Source organism: Triticum urartu, chromosome 7A (assembly GCF_056163025.1).
Source record: "Triticum urartu cultivar PI428250 chromosome 7A, HENAU_Tu73, whole genome shotgun sequence".
Taxonomy (NCBI): Eukaryota; Viridiplantae; Streptophyta; class Magnoliopsida; order Poales; family Poaceae; genus Triticum; species Triticum urartu.
Genome location: NC_141879.1, coordinates 708842453 through 708852888, shown reverse-complemented (window position 1 = coordinate 708852888; position 10436 = coordinate 708842453). Strand labels below are relative to the sequence as shown.

The following is a 10436-nucleotide window of genomic DNA, read 5'->3' as shown; positions in this document are numbered from 1 at the left end:
CACACAATTTAGCTAAGTTAACGTATGAATCAAAAGTAGCAATGTACTGGGACGATGATCCCCCTACTATTTTACTTCCAGACTTTGTTAATGATGTGACCGTCATGTGATGAAATGAAGTGCGCCAAATGGCATTCCCTCAAAAAAAAACTAATCTGTTATCTTAGATAAAAAATAATCTGTTATACCGTCTCTAAAATAAAAAACTAATCTGTTATACCTTCTCAAAAAATAAATAAATGTTATAAATCTTTGTTCTGGCCGGTCAGAACATGAACTAAGACTGACCTAGCATTTGGCACATTGCATTAAGAGGTGGTCAAATGATTTCAGAACCTCATCGCAAAGTAGGTAGATGATCGGCCTTTGATGCCATGACTCGTCGGGCGATCCCTTGTCTAGCAGCTGTTGCGCATCATCAACATCTGAAGAACTTCTCTTGTAAAGGCTCATGAGACTCCCACCACAACCTAGCGTGGTCTGCTTCTTTCAAGCCATAGAAGAAAGCTGAAGGCACAAGCAGCGGAATATATACCATTGTTTGTTAACCATTACCAGAAAGAATCCGGTGAGTTCAATATTAGGGACGCAGATCCATCTGCCATCTCCAAATCTTACTCGATTGCCAGTGCTGACCACACATGGCACCCAAGAGAGATCCTCGAGAACTGCAACCCTAACTTCTAAGACGTTGAGGCATTTATAAAGATATTTTTCTAAAAGAATGTGGATGTTCTTATATATCAGCAGAGGGGCAACTGTCAAGCACAAATATTCCAGGCAGCATTTGTGTATATGTTCTAAGATAAAAGAAAATGATCAATTGCTTGATCTTATGGTCAGGCTACCGCTGAAACAGAAAAATCAATGATATATATAGAAAAAATATCACTGACAAAAAAGATAGAAAAATAAATAATATAGATACAAAAACAAACAATGTGTATATCAGCAAGCTTTACTAGTCCCTTTTTCTGATATCAAGACGACCATTCATTTCAATGTCACTTTCCTAAGCATGATACAAGAACAGCATAGACACCACTGCAAACTGAAGTACTGTAAATTCCGATGTCACTCTCAGGCAGGGAACAACAACCACAACGATGCTACAGTAAAATTAACCCAAACATAGACATGACCAACAGTCCAACACCAGGCGAAGCAATCTCAGTCACTTTGTGTCACATTGTGTCATCCCTGTAGGCAAGGTGATCCGACTCCCCGCTATTGAAATCTCAGTCACTTTGAATTAAGAATGTTGATCTGATTATGCCTCCATCGAATCTGAACAAAAACAAGACAGGAGGTTAGGCACCCTAGAAGAATTTTGGTTTGAATCTGTACACATATTTCAGAGTTTATACAAGCTAAAAGGAACAAGTTATAGCTCTTATATTTGTAAAGATGAATATCACAAGCACAAACAGAATAGCAATTATCCCATCGGTAAGATTGATCTCAGCTGGATCCGAAATATGTGACCAGAAAGACTGACATGCTTTCGTGTGTTTAGCACTGTAATTTGCAATGCAACTCGGTACGCATAGCCAGACAGAGGCATCTTAAGTATAAAAAACAAATAGAAAAGAGAGCCCTGGAAATATTATGTCATGCTAAATTGGCAGTTTCCTGTTGATTGCTTCATATATTTCCTTTCTTATTCGAGGAACAGCTCTGCCTTTTTCATTGAGAAGGAGAATCAACCACTTAATAAGGAAAACTGGCTAAAACTTTTTTAAGAAGGAGAATCAACCAGTTAATAAGGAAAACTAGCCAAAACTGAAACAACAGCAATGCACATACAGACCCGAGGCCACGCAACAAGCGAGCCGTCGACTCCGTCACCTGAGCAACCCAAGCCGACACCCTACAACCCTATTTGAAGCCGCCGCTCCGGCATCCACGCCGGCCCCGAGGCCACGTGTCATGTAAGTCGCCTACTCTGACACTCGAGCAAACAGAGCTAACACCCTACAACTATCTCCGGAGCCGCCGCTCCGACTTACAAATGCAAGCAAAACACATGCCGACTGCGAGGCCACTCACCAGGCGAGTCGCCGACACTGTCATCCAAGCAATCGGAGCCGACACCCTACAACCCTATCTGAAGCCGCCGCTCCGGCATCCACACCGGACCCCAGGCCACACGCCATGTAAGTCACCTGCTCCGTCACCCGAGCAACCGGAGCTAACACCCTACAACCATCTTCGGAGCCGCTGCACCGACTTACAAATGCAAGCACAACACACGCCGACCGCGAGGCCACGCACCAGGTGAGCCGCTGCTGCGTCACCCGAGCAACCAAAGCCAACATCCTACAACCATCTCCGGAGCCGCCGCTTCGACATCCACGCCGACCCCAAGGCCACACACCAGGCTAGCCAACGATACTGTCAACCAAATGAACAGTGTCGACACCCTTCCATGACGACTAGAACCAGAGCCGCCGCTCCAACTTCCATACCAGCCCCGAGGCCGCACACAACACAAGTCGATGGCTCGACCACGCCGTTCGTTACGCATGGCAGCATCACATGGCAGAGGCACACCTGACTAGGGCATGGCCTCCAAAGGTGACACCTCCAAGGAGAAAGTGACGAGGATGCCATCGTCGCCCGCACCGGTAACCGGAAACTCGACCTTCAGCCGGAGGGACCAAAAATGGAGGAGGTAGGAGATGAGCCTGAGCACCCAAGACGACGCCTCGACAAGAGGGGCACCACACCCACGTGTGCCGTTGCCATTGGCACCAACCAAGGCGGAGCGAGGCTTTCACCCGAGGCTCCGGCACTCCCACAACCGCCACCACCGCCCACCTCCGCACGTAGCACCTACCGTGGCACCGCCACACCAACAATCACAAACCTGAGTCCGCCGCCCAGCATCCACGCGCCACCGGCAGCTGCACTACACGCAGAGCCGATTAACACCACAACAACCTCGACCTGAGCACATCCCCGCGCCCTCCAGCGGCCACAGGCTAGCTCTGCCCAAAACCCTGCAGCAATGCGCTGCCGGAGGCGGCAGGACATGAACATGCCAGATCAGGAGTCCCGACGCATATCTACGCGCCCCAGCCAAGGGTGACCCGAAGCAGGCCACTCCCCCCCCCCCCCCTCCGGTCGCCAGGAGCCCACATGCTGCCCGCTGCCGCACCTCAAATGACCGAAGACCGCCAAGCAGCAACTTCCAATCACCTCCAGATCCGCCGAGCAACTGCACACCGGCCCCACAGCCCTCGTTGCATGGCCACCAACCACCCACCGGAGAGGGGATCTACCACCATGGCATGAGGATGCCGCACCATCCTTCGTGTGTCGACGAGTAGGCCGCTGCCGCCCCAGCCGCGACATCAACACTCGGACGCTGCCAGAATCTCCCACGTCACTTTTGGTAGCTGTCCCGCCGCCGCCACGGCTAGGTGTCGCCCCGGGGTGTGATACCGGGGGGTTCTCATTTTTCATATATTCCCTTTTTCTAGTAATAGACTACTATATTAGGTCGGTTTCATTAAAAAAATCTAACTTAGGTCACGGAAGGAAGATACCACTGAGGTGTCTTGGTTAGTCACAATCCACAGATGATAGATGTGAAGTCTACAACTAATCTTATGAGGCTGATTCAATGAAACAGCTTGTGAGCACATGTTGTTCTTGCTATTCAGAGCAGCCGCTCAAACTGTTATTTGCGATCTAGGTTTGGCGTCATTGTAGATGAGCAAAAGCAAAAATAAATAAAAAGTCCAATGAGATTCTGCAATAGTGTTTGTCAAGTGTTGGATTGGTTGCTAGTTCTGTCACAGAAGTCTTGCCATTTATAAGATCTACTTCCTCTGTCCTAAAATAAGTGTTATGGCTTAAGTTCAAATTTGAACTAAAACCACACTTATTTAGGGACAGATGGAGTATTAATTATTAAACAGGATATAAGAAATCCATGGCGTTATTCCACAAAAGAAAAGTTATCTAATGTGTTGCAGTATATTTTTGTGGCCAAGATTCAAAAAATTAATGTACCTAATGTATGCAAACACCTAATATCAGCATATATGTTTGAAACAAAAACGGAAAGCCGATACATGCATGCCTTGACATCTATACATGCTAATGGAAGATGCAAGCAATTAAGATGGACTAACTCGCTAAACTACTGCACCACAGTTCACTGTATGAGTGTGCTCCAACTTCAGATATATTTCTCTTTCGGTCTGGCAGACCAAGGCGTGCACTGCACACTGCTATATGACAGATTGAAAAACACAACATCCATACCTGGAGTTTATTTTCTATCTTATATGTGAAGTTAGGAAAAAATAAATATAGCAATTTGGTTTCCATAGGAACTCCATATGAAGTCCAACTAGAGTGAGTGTGATGGAATGTTTACAGTTAGTACGGATTGATATAGAAAAATGACACCAGAAATTAGAGTAGGATTAAAACATATATAGAAATGACATTCAAGTAAGTGAAAAAAAAATCAACCAATTCAGATTCAGATACAAGTGATAATTGTGTAGGTTTAGCTCTTGGTGAAACAATTAAAAATTTGTTGATTGAAAGGTAGACACCAACGTATGGTGGAGTGGATGGGAGCAAAACATAGATTATTTGGATTGAAGCCTAATCACATTAGTTAACTTTATGCTCAAATTAAATACGGGTCACGTCAAAACCATGCATTGATGTATACTCCTACGTATGCAAGACAAAACAGAGATAAGGCCGGCGGCTAACCAGGTCCTAGTGAACACTGTATACATGCTAAACATAGATGACAAGGCTCACACTGTCATAGAGAAACATCTTCTTAAATTGTAGCCATATGTTGGCACCATAGTCTCACAAATGATGATCACAACTATTAAACTTCAGTCTCACGTACTTAATTAGGCAAGGAGTAGCCACGTGATTAGTTGAAAGGAAGCACAACGAAGACATGAGTCATGAGCACTTTTATGTGCAACATCAAAACTTCACTTTTATGTGTTTAGCAGTGTAATTTGCAATGCAAAGCTGGAATACATAGCCTGACAGAGGCATGTAAACATAAGTAAATGAGTCCGGTAAAACTTAGATCATGCAAAAAAGGTAGATTTGTGTTGCAGCCTTGAAGGGCTCTGTATACTACATAGTAGTCTAACAAACTTTTAACCTAGGTCAATTTCAAAAAAACATTTAAAACTTATGCCTCTGAAAGGAAAAAAAATCAAGAGTTCTTGCCACAACCGACAAATTTTGCATGCTTATATTTGCCGTTCACTAGGAGACTCGGAAAGAGGCACGGGAAATAGTTCAAACTATCTTAAAATGGAAACAAAAAGAAAAACTGGGTGCCCCCGCCCTTATGAGGCTGATTCAGATCAAACAGCTTGTGCAGCACAAGCTATTCCTGCTATACAGAGTAGTGAGTCTCTTATTTGTGACCACAATAGTTATTCAATTGAAGATATTATATATGTGAAGATGCCTCAAAATATAAAAAATCATTTTGCCTCCTTATGGTTATATATAAAAGAAGCAGACAAGATGAGTCGTGCTTGAATGGAATGAATTTGCGTGAGTTGAGTGGAACAATAAAATAAAAATTGGATCTACACCAATATTCCTTCTGTCATTTTTGTGATTTCATGAGGCCTAAATAACAGTGAATGCATAAGCTATGTGAAAAATCTTCTCTTTTCCAATTTTCTCCGGAAAGTGATTAGAACAAATAAAACAACAAATCACAATTAAATTATTGTGATTGATTAGTTTTCCCACAAGCACAAGTTAAATAATCACAACTGAAGCGTATAAACCAGAATGATCAATCACAATAATGAACTATTAAGCATTAGGCAAGCTGTGTGCTAACTATGAAGGGGAGGATATAACTAGGATGCAATAGTAAATTTACCACTTCATATTGTCGGTGCAGACAACAAGGATGGAGGGAAGTTGGTGTATATGCGCGCGCTGGCCAAGCTATACCCGAAAGATACACCACAAACCCTCTGAAGCTGCAATGTCTTGACGTCCATTGAGACATATTCCACCTCCAGAGATGAGCTTATGGACTGCAGGGGTCCAAGCTTTCTTAGGAGCAAGTACCTCTTAGTTGAAGCTTGGATATAGTACTGATAATCATAAGGTAGTGATATTGTCTTCTCGATCTTCCACTGGCCAGAATTCTCACCTCTGTTTCCTCTAATGTAATAACAGAGATCACATTTGCCACCTAAAGTTTCATCATGGATATCCAACATCCCGAGCCTGCCTTCTCCTGCCTCCACAATGGCTAGACCGAACATGTTCGATGTTTCGCATGGGACGTCGAGGATGGAGAACTCCATCCTCCGGGTGTCAAACACAAGCAACTTGTTATTCATTGTGGACTCCAAATAAAAGCAGCCATAAGCGTAATGGCACCCGATCAACTTTCTGTGCATTGATGAGATCATGGTTGACTCTCCCTGGTTGGGGAACAAATCATCCCAACCATTGGATGCAGCGGCTCGCCATTGTCGGGTGCTCGATGAGAAGACAAAGGCAGCCGGACCAGTTTTGAATGTGCTATCATGACCACTATGAATGCCCTTGCCGCCTCTTCCATGGCTGCAGCTGCCTCATTCTCGCCTGCTCCGGGGGAAGCTATTAAAAGCTGGCACCGGTGTACCATATGGACTGGAAACTCCAGCGAAGCAGCTAGGTCATGAGGCACTTGGGGAAGCAGGATGTGCCGCTGGTGCAAGGGGTCGCACACCACGAGCTCCGTGAACACTTGGGGATCAGGGTTGGCGGCGAGGAGGACGCGGCCGTCGCGAACGTCCTGCACGGTCCAGCGGCGGTGGGAGGGGAGGAAGGAGAGGGAGAAGTCGGCGGCGTGTGCGAGCGCGCGGGCGGCTGGCGCGGAGGGGTGAGGCGGGAGGGCGGGATGAAAGCCGTCGCGATCGAGGATGCCGAGGAGGGGCGGGGCATGGAGGAGGCGGAAGCGGCGGCGGAAGGATCCGTCGGCTACGACTCTGCGGAATGTGACGCAGGTGGCAGCTGTGCGGGCGAGATCTTCTGGTTCAGGCAGCCGGACGAAGATCTCCGCCTTGAGGTGGTCGGGGATCGACATCAGCGACGAGGCCATGTCCTTGCCCTTGCCGGCGGCGAGTGAGGCGGAGGAGGGAGGGTGATTGGTGGTAGGGGAATTTGAGGCCGGAGTGGGTGGAAGAGGCGATGGTCGATCGGTGGGTGGAGCCGTGGAGGAGGCGGCCGCCGGAGATGTGCGGGGAACCCTGGTTTTTTTTTTTTTTTTTGAACTGGAGTCAGGAACCCTCGCCGCTGAATTAGGAGTCAGGAACCCTGGTTTTTTCTAGAATGTTCCCTGGTATTTTGGATGGTTTTTATAGAATGGATTTTTTTTTCTGTTTTCCTTTTTCTCCTTCTCCTAATTCGTGAACTTTTCTCAAATATGACTTCTCTGAAATTCATAAACTTTTTTTCAAAGCCTTAAACTTCTTCTTAATCAGCAACTCTTTTTCATCCATGATTTTTTTTAAATCAATGAACCTGTTTTCAAACCTGCGAACTTTTTTTCAAACCCATGAACTTTTCTAAATGCATGAACCTGTTTGCAAACTCACATTTTTTTCATATTCACAAACTTTTTTCAAATTTGTGAACGTTTATAAAACTCATGAACTTTTCCCAAAAAAAATCAACTTTTTCAAATCCGTGAACTTTTTTTCAAGCACACAATTTTTTTCAAATTCATGATTTTTTTTTGAAAATTCAGCAGTCAAGCAAACGATCAAAGGTCGGCATCAACGGTCAATTGATTACAGAATACCCATTGAGCGAGTCAACTAGTTAGCGAAAGAAGCCGTCCTAGCGGGCGAGCTGGTTCGCCTTTGTTGGGTAGTCCTAGGCATGCAAGGCACGTGAGTGTTGGTTCCCTCCTCTCACTAGTTTTGGAAGGTTTTTTTTATAACTGGAAGGTTCTAACACCTTCCCTCATCCTTTTTTGTTCTTTCTTTTGAATTATTCTGTTCTTTTATTTATTTATTAGTTTCTTTTTTCTTCTTTTTCCCATTTAAAAAATCATGAAAGTTTTTCAATTCCCCCTTTTTTCTAAATCATGATCATTTTCAAAATCTGCTTATATTTTCTGAATTCATGATTTTTTTAAAAATCTTTAAACTATTGAATTTCAATTATATTTGTAAAATCCTCTAAACTTTTTGAATTTTTAAAAACAGTCCCGCCGCAGCAGTCTACCACATGGGCTTAGCCCAACGACTTCCTGTCTTGGTGCCTAGGGGCTCACCTAAGGCACCCCTTAAGAGCAATGTGGGTGTGCTTTCCTATTTCAAGTCTCGCTTCATCTATTTTTTTATTTATTGTCTCAAAAAAATCTATTATTTTATTTTTCATGAGAGCCTACATAGGAAAGTAGCATCAATGTTTCCCGCATTAAGTTTGTTTCCCCATTTAACTCTTTACTACCAGTTGCAGCACTTACTAATACGCGTGAGCCTGAGATATTTATCAGCTTTTGTCGTCGAAAAGTGAGTGTGTGGAGAGAGAAGGATGGTTGCACATACTCACGAATTTTCACTCCCATTAGAAAAGGTATCGTTTTATTTAATTGGGATAGTTTATATGATTGATAACTATTCAACTGAAAATACATTTCTTAAATTTGTATATATTTGAATACCTGGTGATAAGACCTTTAGAACAAGACCAAGCTTTCTATACATTTGACTAGTTTTAATTATTTTTATTTCAATCATATTTCTATTCCAGTAAATTCACTAGTGTAATTTCTAGTTCCTAACTTACTTCAAAGCAGTTTCAACTATTTCCTTTTATTTAAGTCAACTTCTAAAATAAGCACTGAAATTGAGTGAAGTAATTGAAACATGTATGAAATTATTTCACTCATATTTTCAATAATTTCACAAAATAGGAATTCAAATGTACGTAAAATACTTAATATTTATTTGAAATGTCTATAAAATTGAAATAATTTGTTAGCTTTCAACAAATTCGATGTTTTTCAGTAGAATTCATAATAAACACTAGAATGAGTGAAATAACATAAACATGTATTTATTTCACTCATATTTCGATTAAACTCATAAATAAGCATTGGAATGTGAGTAAAATACTTGAAAAATATTGTCTATAAAATTGAAAGCATTTTTTAGCTTTCAATAACTTCAGCTTATTCTAGTCAAAGTCATAATAAGCATTGCAAATGAGTGAAATGACATAAATGTAAATGCGATTGTAGGATTGGGGAAATAAAGCTTGGATGTTTACGAAGTATTACTAATCACGTTCCTAAAATGTGCAGTTTGTTTTGAATTTTTCCTAAAATTGGTAACATCTAGCTAAGTTAGTTGATATTTGTGATAGATGCATGTGGAATGTTTTTGTGTAATTGATTAAAATACTTAAATGATTTAAGATATGCGTGAATTTTATGAATAATATTTGAAACTTTAAACTGACTAAAATAATATACGGAAGCACATAAATAGAGTTAATATTTGAAAGGAGAGAAATTGTGTGAAATAATTGATTGAAATATGAATGAAATGTATGTGAAAATACACATGTGGAATGTTTTCTATAGTTGATTGAAATATAACTAAAATAATAACAATACGTGTGAATATATGTGAATGATATTTTAAAACTTGAAATACAGTGAAATAATATTTCAAAGCAAATAAATGGAGTTAATATTCAAAAGCACTAAAATTGTGTGAAATAATTGATTGAAATATCTGTGGATGTATGTGAAATATGCACATGGAATGTTTTTCGTGATTGAATGAGATACAACTTAAATCATTAAGATATGTGTGAATATTTATGAATAATATTTTAAAAAATAAATTGAGTGAAATAATATTTATGGACTTAATATTCGAAAGGGCTGAGATTGTGCGAAATAGTTGTCTGGAATATGTGTGAAATCTAAGTGAAATATTTATGAATTATAGTTTGATTTCTTTTTAAAATGGTAAAAAATGACTAATGTATTTGAATGTGTTAGTGAATTATTGTTTGGTGTTTTGTTTTGACATGTTGAAAAGGAAAGTGAAATTTCACATAAATTTAAATGTTGTTGTTTACAATTAAATCATTTTCATAAATTAGTTAACTCATATTTCACTCGATTCAGAAAATATTTAACATATTTTTCAGTTGATTGAAATAATGAAATTTAAAGTAGCTTAAAATGTATCCAAGATCGGTCTTGTGCTATGTCGTGTTGCAAGAAATTAAAATATATGAAAAAACAAAATAAAACTTCAGTTCAAAAGATATCAACCATCTAAATTATCAAAGGGAAATGAAACGTATGGCTTTTGTTTGGCGAGAGAGAGGAGAAAGAATCGAATGAAATGCAAGCAGTTGCCACTTCAATACCGAACACACTAACTCAG

General features: G+C 41.2%; 1 pseudogene across 1 annotated transcript; it reads right to left on the bottom strand.

Annotated features, from left to right (window-relative positions):
* Window positions 1-1182: 1182 nt before the first annotated feature.
* Window positions 1183-7229, bottom strand: LOC147961891 (uncharacterized; annotated as a pseudogene). The gene is made up of 2 exons (XR_015610792.1): window positions 5903-7229; window positions 1183-1287 (listed from the first exon to the last, which is right to left on the bottom strand). The product of XR_015610792.1 is annotated as an uncharacterized LOC147961891 (transcript).
* Window positions 7230-10436: the final 3207 nt, after the last annotated feature.